Below are 15,276 nucleotides of genomic sequence, written 5' to 3'. Positions count from 1 at the left end.
AAGAGCTGGAAATTCAATCTTCTACTCCTGATTCCCTCCCGTGGCACCCTCATCCTTGGTCCTTCAGCTTCTGTTTGCAGAATTCTAATCATGAAGAATTTTTTTCCTCAATAGAAAGAGGATTTTTGATGTGATTGTATGTGTGCGTATGAATTTTAAAAGCAAAATCTGCCTCCCTTTAACTTTAACTGATCAGAAGTCCTTAAACCAGACAAAAATGGACTAATTCCTCTTTTACATGACAACTATTAAAATACTTAAAAGCAGTTTTCATGTATCCCCTGGATCTTCTTCCTGTGCTCCAGGCTAAATGTGGACTACTTCTTCAATCACCTCTCCTATGACTCTGTGTTTTTGTTTGGTATCGCTCATGTTTCTTTTCTAAGTGAAGGGGGAGGTCATAGTCATTTTCTCTGATGGAGACTTTATATCCTTCAAAAATGTGATGGCCAGACTTGAACTCAGTACTTTAGGTGTTGCCAGAAAAGTGCAGAATGGATAGATTGTCAATTCCCTCATTAAAAAGTCCATCTTCCCATTAATGTAGTCTAAAATAACACTACTTTTTTTTTATAGCCACTTTTGATTGCATTAAAACTTACATTCAGCTAAACTATTAGTTTTTTTTTTCTACCCTTCTGTTGCTTCTTAGGTCTCTCTTTATCTTGTCTTTGGTACTGAGTTTTTGAACCTAAATTAGGTGCTTTTCATAATTGTTATTAAGCTTCACCATTTTTGACACAGGCCATCATTAAGGCCCGTGGAGACTTTTTTTGGAATAAAAATCTCTTGCCTAATATATTTACTATCTGCTTAGATTTTGATCACATGCCTTCATTGATAAGCAAATTGACAATACAGGACCAAGGATGGTGCCCTGTGGCATACTGGTAGATAATGCAGGTCTTCAACCTGATATTCAATAAATTCTCATTGGGTGCCATCATCAATCAGTTAAAACACTATATGGTTATACCAAGCGCTAAGAGATTTTATCAGAAGACCTGCTGAAATACATTTCCAACGGGTCTCCATTTTTGTCATTTACTATATTACTAACTGACATCCTGCCCCATGCCAGGCACAATCAGCTAGACCCATGTGTTGCCAACAGGCTTTGCACTCATAGTTAGGTCTTGGTGTTCACCTATTGAACACAGTTTCACTGAGCATCAGCATCAGACAAAGCCACTCTCTGACTGTGATGTGTCAAGACAATGACTCTGTAATCACACCTGAACACAAACCATGACTATTGTCCAAGCCACAAATTCCCAAAATTCCCCTCTTCCAGCTAATGTAAGTGACTACTGCTTCTTTGGCAATTTATCTTTATTCTCACTCTAGTCTGTCTTCCTTAAAGATTAGATTTATTGAGATATCTAATCATAGAAGTATCTCGGCTTTCTGAACGCAACCAATCTAGAATGAACTACTACTTTCTTAGAGCCTCCCCAAATCACCCAACCAAGGACCACATCCTATAATAGGCTCTTCCTAACATATCCCTTACTGGAATAAGTAATAAACCAACCTTAGTCAATTGTAAGTGTGCTCCCAGTGGCCTTTGGTTGGAAAGTGTTGACACACTGTCAGAAAAGAAGGAAATGGTTTTTATCACACACACACACACACACACACACACACGCACATGATTTGTAATTTTCACTTTTGTCCTGGGGGTCAGACGCAAGTCACAGAACCCTGTTACCATTTTCCCAGCTAAGGATCCAGCCAGTGGCCTGCTGGCTTTCCTATCAGGAGGAGACAGCCTTTCTTCCCCTCTGCATGGGCACAGTTCTGTTCATGCTGGTTTATTGCAAACACTCATGAGGAAAACTGGGGCAGAGTCTATACTACCCTGGCCCCATGTCCCTCAGCACAAGTATTCTGCTTGTGCTGCTGCCACCGAATCCAATGACTCTTGAAGTGGTATAGGGAAACTGCTTTGCTTGTGGTGACTGTGGTGTCTGGCTCTGAGAGAGCAATTCTTCTCTTGAGTCATGGGCAAGCCTAGCTCATGGGCTGAGGCCAGGGGTGGGATAGAGATAAAAGCTTTTCTCCCCTCTGCAGTACCCAGCTAGAACCAGACTCACTGAACCAGACCCAGCATTACAAATATTGTATTCATATGTAGCTTGATATATTCATTTAGTTTCAGGGAACTTCAATGTTTTCTTGGCACGAGATTATATTTGCACTTGAAGCCTGTGATTTTTTTCTACCAGTTTACACACTAACTGTTGCCTCTTATACTGTGATAGCCTTTCTCTTTCCAGTTAATTCAACAAATATTTATTCAACCCCACCATAAAGCTGTGCAAAATACAAAGATGAATCAATGATAGCTCTGATTTTAAGAAGCATATACTCTAAATAAGAGCATCAGACATGGGCTAAGTAACTGGACATCACTCTTACAATAAATAAATAGTTAAGCACATACTTAGTGCCAGGCACTGTAACATAAATTGCATGTTGATAAGTGCTAGGAGTCTACAGGCTAAAAAATGGCATTGAAAGGATGATAATCTTATTATTAAGCACCTTCTATTACAAGTACTTAACCAAGAACTTTTACCTAAATATCTCCCTTCATCTTTGGCAGGACCCTTTGAGATTGATAGTGTTACCATTCTGTTTTGCAGATGAGATAGCTGTGGTCATGGTATAACTTGGTAAGATCCCAGAGCCTGTGAAGTACTGGAGCCAGGATTCAACCCTAGAGAGTCTGTCTTTGGATTTATGCCCTTAACAAATAATTATAACTTGTGTTTTTAAAATTCTTTTGGTCTATAGTTGTTTGGGATGTTGTTGATCTCTGAGAAATTCTGCTTTGGGGAAGCTTAGAAAAATTACAATGCAGCCAGACACTTTAGAAGGTGTTTATATATTTTTTTTCCTGCAGTCCTGCTTCCTATAGGAGCACATGTGAATACATAGGCACCAAAGCAGAGCCTGGAGTCTGCAGCTATGACTGTACTCCCGTTGTTCTATGTATTCTGTACAGTCTTGGGAGGTTATTTTTAATGCAACATGCCAGAGTGGCATGTTGAAAGATCCATAGTAACCAGCTAACAGTAACAGCAAGGCCTGCCAAGTAAAAGTTCCGTAAATCAGTCATAAATGCAGTTACAAAATCCGGCCAGCGTCGTGTGCATGAGGGAGTGTCCTTGGAGGAGGCACAATTCACACACAGTTTCATGGGATCTCCTCGAAATTCCACGGGAGTAAAGAGTCCTTGTGACAATTTTTTAAGGGGAAAAGTAAAAAAGAGGCTTCCTATAACTTTATTCTAATAGGGAAATTTCTCCCATGTGATCAGGTAGCTCACAGAAGCTAAGGACAAGACTCTCAGAGAAATGAATTTTTCAGATACCAAGTACCCTCCTTTCTCATGTTTTTAATATGTTTGGAATCATTCCTTTTCCACTACCACAGCCCATGTTCAGGTCTTAATAACTAAAAAAACCTCAATGCTTTTTTAATCTACCCTCCCTCAAATCGACCGAATTCACAATGGGAAAAATCAGCCTAGGCAGGATTTTGGACATCTTACTTATCCTTTGAGTGAGAATTTTACAAGGAGCTCAACTGCTACCAAACCAAATAAAAGCTCACACTTTGCAAGACAAGAGGCCTTCTCCTGTAATAGACTTACAGCAAACCCTGAGGAAGCGAGATGCTTTACTTGGGGTTTGAGAATTATGAGGCTCTGGGATAAGGAATTTTATAACAGGCAATGGATACATGTCAACAAATAATAACAAGTAATGTGTTACTTTTGAAAGTCAGAAAAATCACTTTGATTTATTTGGCTCCCTGCTGTTACAGAAAATCTGGGCATGGGGAGCAGGCCACTCGTTACTGGCAGAGAATAACACAGAAGAATAAAATACACCATGGACAGGAAACTGGAGCACTGATAACTTCATGCTCAATAAAAGATTTAATCTGGGATTGCAGGAGTGGCCTTTGATGCCCTTCCGCAACTACCCAGGACAACTCACATCACACATACTTTACAAGTGGCAGTGGCTGGTTTCTCCCTCTCTCTTTCTCTCTCTCTCAACAAATCACTGTCTTCTTAGGGAGGGAATGAGTGAGGATAGGTTGAGAGGATGGTAAGGAAGGTAAAAGAGGACTGGAGAGACCTACCTGAAGGGAAACCTTTTGGAGCACTGCCACCTGAAGAGCAATTTAAAATGAAATGAAACCCCTCTGCCTATATAATCTAAGTTATTAGGAAAATATGATCTGGCTTCTAATGTTACAGAAACATTGGTACTGGGAAAACAAAGTGTGGCTGTGTAATCAGAGAGGGCAGAGCTAAGTTTAGGTGGAGAGCTCTTTACAGGATGCTTGCCCAGGACTCCCACCTTGGTTGGGAATTCCCCAGGTCAGGTTTTCCCCCGGAATGAGATTCTTCTTCAACAGAAGGGAGTTATGAAATGGATTTTTCTCTGTTTACTATGAAAGTTTTAATTTCAAGGACTTTAATACTTTGGTCACTTTCTTTTTAAAAATTGTGGTGTAACAGACATAACAAAAGCTGTCATTTAACCATATTTCAAGCGTACAATTCAGTGGCACCCAATACATGCACAAGGCCATGCAACCGTCACCACTATGCTTTCCCAGAACTTTTTCATTATCTCAGACAAAAACCTGGAATCCATTAAACAATAACTCCTAATTTCCCCTTTCTGCAGCCCCTGATAACCTCTATTCTACTTTCTGTTTCTATTAATCTGCTTGTTCTAGATATTTCATATAAGTAGAACTGTAGAATATTTATCCTTTTGTGTATGGCTTATTTCACTGAGCACAATGTCCTTTAGCTTCATCCATGTTGTGCCATGTATCAGGATTTCATTCCTTTTTAATACTGAAAAATACTCCATTGAATGTATACAGCACATTTTGATTATCCACTCACCTCCATGATGAAGATTTGGGCTCCCTGTACCTTTGACTATTGAATAATGCCGCTATGAACATCAGTGTATAAGTATTAGTGTGGGTTTTTTGCTTTCAGTTCCTTTGGGTATATACTACTTAGAAGTGCAATTACTGGATCATATGGTAATACTATGTTCAAATTTTGGAGAACTTTGGGCACTTTTAAAGAGAGTATAAATCACAGAAGGGAACTTTTTCAGAATCTGAGCTTTTCAAACCCAAATGAGAAGTTTCGATTTGATTTAGAAAAAAAAGTGGTGACTCTGATGTGGGCAGCTTGGGTGCAGGGTTGGAGACAGAAGCCAGCTGGAAGTGGATTGACAAGTGAATGGGAAGAGAATAAGTTTAAAGAGCCATTTGTTTGACTCTCAAGACTTTAGACTATGAAGATGGGAGAAAGGTAGGGTAGTAGCTGCAGGGGCAAAGTTGAGGTCAGGCTTTGTTAAGACAGGAGAATCTTGGGCACGTTTAAGTACGTAAGTGGGAGAGAGAAAAGGGGTTGGGGCAGGTAAAGAGCAGAGGTCTCCAAGGAGGCACGAGAGGGCTGTGGTGGGAGCTGCCTTGACCTGCACTGAGGATCTACCTCTGTGTACTGAGAGAAAGGTGCAACTAAGTTTAATCATTCAAAGATGGTTTTGGAGTTTGGCATTGCAAGAGAATAAAAAGTGAAACACTACCTGAATTTTAGTATAAATGTTAGAGTAGTAGAAGGAAAGCTTAAACCGCAAACTAAAAATAGGGCAGAAAATGCTAAATGTCTCAAGGGAAAGCTCTAGAGAAGGTATTATGACTTTCAGAGACGGAGAAAGTACTTCCAGTGTGGAAGAGGACCAGTAATAAGGGAAGAGTCTGCCAGGGTATAAACTATTTGAGATTGAGGTAGACAGCTAGCACAGTGGGGCAAAGGTCATGTTTCCCAAATTGTATTCACAGGATACTCAGGTATTCTACGATAAATGGGTGTGGTTGTCAAATTAATTTTGAAAGTGCTATATATAGGAAAACCATATTGCTCAACATGAGGCATTTTAAAAGCTAAAAAGGACACTAATTAATTGGGCTGGGACAACAGGTGTAAACTGGGGCTGTCCTAGGCACCTGGGATGAGCGGTTGCACTCATTCTGGACTATGTTCCCCTTTTGGAGATGTAAAGGAACATTAAGGTTTTAAAAGGTTTTGAGTGTTATAGTAAAAAACACCCTGTCTTATACTGATTGATGTAACATTTCCTAGATTTATTTGACCACGGGGCTCCCCCACCTTGGTTTTCTACTCCCCTCTGAGAAACACATATTAGCACCTCATACATGCTCCAAAGGCAGAGAAGCGAAAGATGTGGGAGTCAGGGAGGATTTGGTCTGGCACAGAGAGAGCAGTAGAAAATGAGATGAGGAAGCAGGTGAGCCACATCCTAGAGGCTTTGAAGGGCCAGATTGAAAGCCTTTAGTTGATGAAGCCATTTCTCACAGCAGCAAACAGAGTGTGTGCCTGTAACTTGAAAAGAATTTCAAAGAATCATGACTCCCAGGAGGGTAATATGGTATATTTTTCCTGTTTTGTTATTTCTGTTCCTTCCCAAATCTCTCAGATTAGCGGAGGTGAAAACTGCAATTTAGGGACATTTTTCCATTCATGAGGTATTAATGGCGGAGTTATAGAACTCTTATCTGAAGTCATGTCTTCTTTTCTTGTTTTGGTTTCATTTGTAAGGTCTAAAGCCCTCCTTAGAGATAAAGGGATGCTAGGTTGTGAACAGAAAAGTTATCTAGACTCAGTTTGCTATTGTGGGTGCTACATTCTAAGATGTAGATTTGAATATAAAGAGCTCACCTGGCTGCAGCAGCATGATAATAAAACAAACACCAATGACCATCATTCCATGACCACAGTCACACCCTTTTTTAAACGAGAGGTCATGTATCTGGCAACCTGATTATAGGACAACAGATAAGAAGCAGAAACGTCCAAAAATAAACTCCTCAAGAGGCTAAAACTTATGGCAGAAACCCAACACACGCTAAAGAGTCACAGAATTCTCAGAATGACTCCCCTTACTCCTTTGCACACACTTCCAAGAAATTTAGTAACCCAGATTTCTAGCACACAGTAAATTTAACAGCAAATTAAAAGGGAAGGAAAAATTAACAGTGGTCGGCACATTTAAGTGAAAAGGAAAAGTGTGATACTATAAAAATTCAATGAAAGGACTAATATAGTGTAAAGTTCTAAAGGCATTTTAGAGGCAGAAATCAACCAAATCGTAACTGTACTCTCTGAGGGTACCAAACAGTTATATAATATAACCACGCTTATTTATAAGTATTTTCATTCATTAAAGGATGTTAAAGTGTGTTCTATTGTTCCATTCAAGATAGTAAGACAACCTATGAGGCATTTTAGGAATATTTCAATCCAAAATGTTTGTGATTTTAATTTTTTATTTATTGATTGATTTGAGAGAGAGAGAGAGAGAGAGAAAGAGAGAGACATTGATTTGTTGTCCCACTTATTTATGCATTCATTGGTTGACTCCTGTATGTGCTCCAACCAGGGATCGAACCACAACCCTGTCATATCAGGATGAGGCTCTAACCCAGTGGCCCCCAACCTTTCTGGCACCAGGGATTGGTTTCAAGGAAGACAATTTTTCCATAGACCAGGGCATGGGGATCATTTTGGGATGGTTTATTGTGTACTTTATTTCCATTATTATTACATTGTAATATACAATGAAATAATTATACAACTCACCGTAGTGAAGAATCAGTGGGAGCCTTGAGCTTGTTTTCCTGCAACTACATGGTCCCATGTGGGGCTGGTGGGAGACAGTAACACCAAAGTGTGTTGCTTATGTCCAGGGTACTCTGTAATCTTGTTTTGGTTGCTGTCACTGCAGAAAACACGGCTTCGCAAGGATAGAATGTTGGAAATGGAAGCAGGCTTTTCAGTGCTTATGTGGCAATCTCAGGATATTCCACCTTGACTTTATTACTTTTTCTTGCAACGATCTTTTATTTTTTTTCCTTTAAGGCTACTGAAAATCTGCACATAGACAAGGCAATTAATTATCATAATAAAAATACCCCTGTCCACACATACAAGGTCTCCATCAGATTCCACAGTGAGCATGTGGCACATCACATTCTATTCCACAGGTGCATTTTCTTGTGTGTCTGCTGCCTCCTTGATAGGTAAATACTGTGCCATTTCATTGGGCTCTGCGAAGAAGGAAGGCAGAAGATGTGTTAAATTAACAATTTTGCTCTTGTGACATATATTCTTGTAACATGTACTTGTCGGCCTCATGGTAAAGTCTCATGTCATTCATTCTGATAAGCACTTCATCAATTCTCAAAAAATCCTCAACAGTAGCCGGAAAAAACGGGAAGGCATTACTCTGATTTTCACACAGACTTGAAACTCCAAGATCATGAGGTTCATCCTCAAACAGAAGAATATCTTCAAAAAACTAAATCTGTTCTCTGGCTTTCAGTTTCTCTATATGATCTGTTGTAGGCACAACCTTTAACTTGAGTGATTCTCCAAGTAATGTTCCCTTGTAATCTGCTGCATAGGTCCAATCGTGTGGTTTAATAACTTCCTTGGAGTGTTCACCCTCTGTCCTGCTTTCCTGCCATTCTCTGCTCAGGCTACTTTGAGCACTCCTTAGTAGTTGTTTACACATCTTAAAGCATCTGTAGCATTGAACTCAATCCCAAAGTCAAAACAGTGCTGGATTCTTAAAATGTTATCTCTGAACATCATTTTGGGGAAGGATGGCATGTGCAATTCATCATCTAACTTCTCCACGTCTGCCAACTTCACGATGTGGGTCTTGGTAGTGGTCAGCTTCCAGAGCCCAAAAAAGAAGTCCTGGTGGCTTCTCTGGAGGCTGTGGATCATCAAGGCCAAGGTGGGGCCCACAGGGGTCACGCTGGATGGGCCGGTGCAGCTGTGGCAGTGGGTGCCAGTTTCTCCGCCTTACTGTGGCCCAGCTGTGCCGCTGCCCGACCCTTGACTTTAATCCACTCACCTCCTGCTGTGCTGCCTGGTTCCTAACAGGCCACAGACCAGTACCAGTCTGTGGCCGCAGGGGTTGGTGACCCCTGCTCTAACCAACTGAAGTACCCGTCTGAGGCCAAAATGCTTGTGATTTTAAAGGTGAAGTAGTTTAAATATGTCTGTTATCTGGGGAGTTATTGCATAAATCTGATATTGTGTTCAGGTGCCATTTCTTTTAGAAAGAAGTTCATTGTCAATTTTTTCCCCTACTGCATTTCAACATCAGTTATTAGTCCTGTAGGTTAAAAGCGGATCAACGTGGCAACAAAGTGTTTTGAAAACAGCCTCTTGTGATTTGAAGATTAAACAAATCATTAAATTAAATTACTCCACAATCAAATGTTTATGACTTAAAAGTTGGCCAGCCAGTGGCACTCTGTAAAGGAACACCGGCTAAATTATGTCATAAAATACAGCAGCTAAGCTCTATCTTATCAACTTAAAAGCCACTTGCGGTTCTTATATGGGGATGCTGGCTGTTCAGGTTGGCGGCGGACAGTCCTGTGTGTAAAGAAGCAGCTGTGGGCATTGTATAAGCTGCTCTCCAGGAAGCAAAGGGCAATTATGGAGAGCTCTTTATTTTTCTCCTTAATATTTGATTTTAGATTGTTTTGCCTATTTTAAAGACACTGAGCAATTTTTACCTCATCAAAAAGTAAATAAAGCTTCCCTTAAGATAAATATGAGTAGGGTTTGGAAGTTCTGAAAAATTAACACTATTTATGCTGAGTTTGCCACTGTTGAAAATAATAAAACATGGTCTATAACATATGATCATCGTCCTTATTTCTTGGCAAACAATAGCAACTTCATTTCCCATTCCAAACTGAGCTAGACAGCTGAAGAGTGAATCATTCTAGAGAAGTACATTTACTCTCGGATAATCAGAAGTTGCTAAGATTTATCAGTCCCTTGTCTCATAATTTAATGAGGTTTACTTTTATTCATTCTTTACCAGAAATATAGATGAATTTCTAAGACAGAGAGAGAGAAAGAAAGAGAGAGAGAGAGAGGGAGGGAGGGAGGGACCTGTCTCTGATGTATTAACAGTCTCTGGAAATTTTTTAAAAACACAGCTATCCAAAGATTACTTTAAAAACATATAGGATAACTTATTGACTGGTAACATGAATAAGAAACAAGCAAGCAAACAGCACATATGGTTTAGGTGCAGGATGTATGCAATTTCGTGACAGTGGTTGTGAGTGACACAAATTTCGTCCAACCCATAGAGTTTGATTTTTAGAAAATAATAGAATTTTAGGGTTTAAAAAAGCCTCAGTGTGTGACCAGAATCATTGGTATCACCTGCGAGCCTGACAAAACTACAGATCTTTGGATCTTACCACCCCAGGCCCTCTGAAGCAGAATACATGGCCAGGAGGGAGCAAATCTGGTTTTATTAAGATCTCCCAGGTAATACTCATGCATACTGAAGTCTGAGATCCCTCTGATGTCACTCATGAGTGTCACTGATTCTACATTAAGGGCATAAGGACAGGAGTGATGCACCTAGAGGGTCAGGCCTGCAGCACAAGATGGAGCACCTTGCAGGTCCAGAAGTGTGGGCTGCCACAAGTCAGTGGCCACTGAGGCCTCTGAGGCTGTCTGCAAATTCTCTTCAGGGAAAATGAGATGAGGGTTGGAACATTAGTGGGGGAAGAGAAGAAAAATGTGGGAACAAAGACCATGAAGACAACAGCAGTGTTTTGGCTGTCACTGATGTGTTATACATATAACACTACTGAAATGAATGGCAAAAACACATTCTCTGATGTGGGTGGAGGCCTGGTGCCCACGAATGGCATGGCTGGCCTCACTGTGTGACTGACTGATGGTCCTCCAACAGCAAAACCACCTACTGCTCATAAGTTCATTTGGACAAGCCATAAATTCAACGTGAATGGCACTCCAGAGTAATAGGTACCTTATTTCCACCCCTAGAAAGAAGATTCAAGAGTGAGTCCAACCATCAACACTTTACAAATAAAGACAATGAAAAATAATTTAAACATGTAAAATATGAGGCTTTCATGTAATTATACTTTTATTGCTTACTGTTAACTTGATTAAATTATTTGATTAAACAAAAATGAATAGATAAATTAGTGTAGAGAGGGACATTCATTATCTTCCATGGAAACCCACTGCATAGTTGGACAGTTTTGATTTTTCTGCAATAAATCTCTGAGTATAGAGATACCTGCTGTGGTCCCAATTCTATTCATCAGGAGCCACAGAAACAAGCCCCTGTCCCTTTTCCTTTGTTGGGATGTGAGATAGACAGATTCTGTTTGAATGCTGGCTCTGTCATTAATGCATGGATGACTTTGGGCACCTAATCTGACCTTCCTGAGCCTCAGTTCCCTCATCTGTAAAGGGAGGATAATTTTAATGTCTCTCTTACAAAGCTGTGGTGAGGATTAATAAGTATGTAGTAATAGAGGTTAGTTATGATTATTTTAAGTGATACAATTTTAATTTTTAAAGTTTTAGAGGAACAGTTATTATATTCCTCTAAGTCTTCTTTCTAAGCTAGATGTCCACAGTTCTCTCCACCATCCCTATTATGAAGTGATTTTGGATTCTGTCACTGTTCTAGTAGCTTTTCTCTAAATATAGAGCCTTCAAAAGTCTCCATGTCAATGTCCCCACCAAAGTGTGGCTCCCCAAAATGGAAGGAGCTCTATATTCCACATCATGTCTGACCTGGGCATTGTTGAACATTACTATGGCCTCTTTAAGAAGAAAATACTGTTCTCTGTCAATGTAGCCAAATTTAGATATTTTCACAGTCATTGCATCCTGTGGACTCATACTGACCTTGCTTTCACCTGCAACACTGAAGTATTTTAAAGTAAATATTATTTTTAATTACACAAATGAGATAGCTTCAATAAGCAACAAGAGAACAATAATGACAAAAGTACAAGCCATTCAATCAAAAATAAACAAGTAGGACTATGCCAAATTAAAAAGCTTCTGCACAACAAAGGAAACAATAAAAATATGAAAAGGCAACCTATAGAATGTGAGAAAGTATTAGCAAACAATTTGTCTGATAAGAAGCTAATATCCAAACTATACAGAGAATCCTACAACTCAGCAACTGCAACCACAACCACAATGGTAGTTCATTGAAATATGGACAAAGGATATGAATAAACATTTCTCCAAAGAAGATAAACAAACGGCCAGCAGGTACATGAAAAGATATCCATCATCCACTAATCATCAAGAAAAAGCAAATTAAAACCACAATGAGATATTACTTCACAGCTGTTAGAACTCATATTATCAAAAAGACAAAAATAAGTATTGGTAAGGATATACAGAAAAAGGAACATTCGTGTACTATTGGTGGGAATGTAAATTAGTGCAGCCACTATGGGAAACAATATAGAGATTCCTCAAAATATTAAAAATAGAACTACTAAATGATCCAGCAATTCCTGCTTCTGGATATATATCTGAAGGAAATGAAATCAGGATCTTGAAGAACTGTAAGCATCCTCATGTTCACTGCATTATTTGCAAAAATACTCATGTACAAAGAGAGAGTATACCCGGCCCCCATAGCCTCAGGTTTCAAATCTGCAAATTCAATCAACCATGGATTGAAACTATCTGGAAAAAGAAATTCTGTAAGGTTCCAAAGAGCAAAACTTGAATTGGACACATGCCAAGCACTACACTGAATCCATGTGAAGTGATGGGTAGATGTACCTTGCTGTAGCCTATATACAAGTACAGGTTATATGCAGATGCTACACCATTTTATATGAGGGACTTGAGCACCTGTGGGTTTTGGGATATGAAGGGTGGGGTGAGGCATTGGGGTTCTCAAACCAGTCCCCAGCAGATACTGAATGATGACTATAGAATGGTGGTTGCAGGGGGTTGGGGGCTGGAGAAAGTGGGGAGATGTTGGTCAAAGTGTACAGACTTCCAGTTGTAAGATGAGTAAGTTCTGGGGAATCTAATGTACAGCATGGTGACTATAGTTAAAAATACTGTAGTATATACTTGAATGTTCTTAAGGGAGTAGTGGTTCTCAAATGTTATCATAACAAAAAGAAGAAATGGTAGTTATATGAGGTGAATATTGTATTAACTAACTTTGTTGTGCTAACGGTACCTCAATATATATGTATCAAATATTACACTGTACACCTTAATCTTCCATATGGTATATGTCAATAATATTTCAGTACAGCTGGAAAAAATGAATGCTGTGGTTAATGTGCCAGTAGCTAAAAACTTATGTGCGTCCTTAATTATGTAAGTAAATTTGCAGATGTGTAATTATTTGAATAAAATGGCTGCATAGTTTTATAATTTCCAATACATATCACCAAATTGTTGCAAAACTTACCAATTCACACTGTGATGTGAAGTATATGAGAAAGCCTATTTCTTCACACCTTTCTCATCCAGCATGAGGTTTGCTATTCTTCCTATCTTTATCAACTTGGTAGATCAAGTTGGTAGATCTTGTTTTAATTTTAATTTATTTGATTAAAATGAGAATAAACAGTTTTGTTTATTAATAATTAATATTTCTTCTTTGAATGGTGGTCAATTCAAGCCAGTTCAAGGCTGATTCTTTGAAACACATAACACACACACACACACACACACACACACACAGTCCCACGCCTCTCCCATCCTGTATTAGTACACTGTGCTCTTTTTTTTTTTTTTTGTGGGCCAGAGTGCAGGAACTTATTTCCCCCTTTGTAGCAATCATGTTAAACATTCAGCCAAATAGTTCAGCATTTTGGATCGTGATTCTCTCATCCTGTGTTTGCTGTCTTTTCTAGTTTGTTTTTAACTACCAATCTGATACATTTGCAGAATCTTTTTATTCTCATTTTTCCATAAAGTGTTAGCAGGACAGGGCTCTGTCCAGAGCCTGTGGCAATCTGTCAGGAAGTGGTCCTGTCTTGACATTGCCCCATTAATTATATGGGTTTACTCAGGGTTACTTAGAAGTGGACAGACTGCTGTCAGCACCCTGTGGATGACGTTGGAATCCCATGTGTTCCATTGTTCTCTATGGTTGATCACTGCAACTTGCTCTTGAGGTCCAATGAGGAGACAGCATTGCAGAGTTTCAATTTCTCCTTTGGCTGTACAAGATGCTATATACAAACCAAGACTCACAGTATCTCCACTCCCAGGGTGAATGTGTTCCTGACTTCTGTGGGCGGGTGCTTTGAGTCTGGTTTCTTTTTAGTATCATTCACTGTGTGGTAGCTAGGTTTCCCCATCATCTTTTTAGTGACTCTGAATCTCTAATGACTGAATCTGAATCTTAATGATTCTGAATCTGTAATTTGTGTTACTTGTCTGGAGGCCTTTTGGCTTTTCATGTGGTGAGAATAAGATTATAAACACGAATAGGCATGGGGCACTAATGTTACCTGGTGGTGATTACAGAAAATTCATCCAGTCTCAACAAATGTTTATAATATGCTTTAAAACTTTTTGGTGAAGGGAAAATTCCAAAGTAAAAAATTTTGGGAGAACTTTAGAGGGCTTGACACAAATATGTGCAACCTTCCCCGCAATCAATTTTATGACATTTTAATCACCTCGAAAAGAAATCTGGTACCCTTTAGCTATCACCACCCTATTCTTCCATCTTCCTCCTGCCTCTCAGACCAGCTCTAATCAAACCCTAATTTACTTTCTGTCTCTATAGCTTTCTCTATTCTGGATTTTAGTATGCACAGAATCATATAACATGTGGTCCTTTTGTGAGTAAGTTTTTTTTTTTACTTAGTATAAAGTTTTCAAGATTTACTCATGATGTAGCATGTATCCATACTTCATTTCCTTTTATGGCTAAGTCTTATATGCTATTATATGGCTATTCCAAGTTTGTTTATCTGCTCATCAGTTGATGGACATCTGGGTTGTTTCCACCTTTTGGTGATCATGAATAATACTGCTATAAACATTCATGTACAAGTTTCTGTAAGTACATATGTTTTCATTTCTCTTAGGTATATACCTGGGAGTAGAATTACTGGGTCAAATGGTAACTCAGCATTTAATTGTTTCAGGACATGTCATCCTACTTTCCAAAGTGTTGCACCAGTTTACATTACGATGAGCAGTGTAAGAGGGCTCTAATTTCTTTATGTCTTTGTTAATACTCATTATCTGACTTTTTGATTTTAGTCATCCTAGTGCGTATGAAGGAAAATCTCATGGTGGTTCTAATTCTCTTTTAAATTGTATTC

At 39.1% G+C, this 15,276-nt stretch overlaps 1 pseudogene; it reads right to left on the bottom strand.

Moving 5' to 3' along the window:
* Positions 1 to 7,962: 7,962 nt before the first annotated feature.
* LOC114507274 lies at positions 7,963 to 8,836 on the bottom strand (annotated as a pseudogene).
* Between the last annotated feature and the right edge of the window lie 6,440 nt (positions 8,837 to 15,276).

This window comes from Phyllostomus discolor, chromosome 10 (assembly GCF_004126475.2).
Source record: "Phyllostomus discolor isolate MPI-MPIP mPhyDis1 chromosome 10, mPhyDis1.pri.v3, whole genome shotgun sequence".
NCBI classification, from domain to species: domain Eukaryota; kingdom Metazoa; phylum Chordata; class Mammalia; order Chiroptera; family Phyllostomidae; genus Phyllostomus; species Phyllostomus discolor.
Note: the sequence above shows the minus strand (reverse complement) of the source record. Positions and strands in the feature narration are given on the sequence as shown.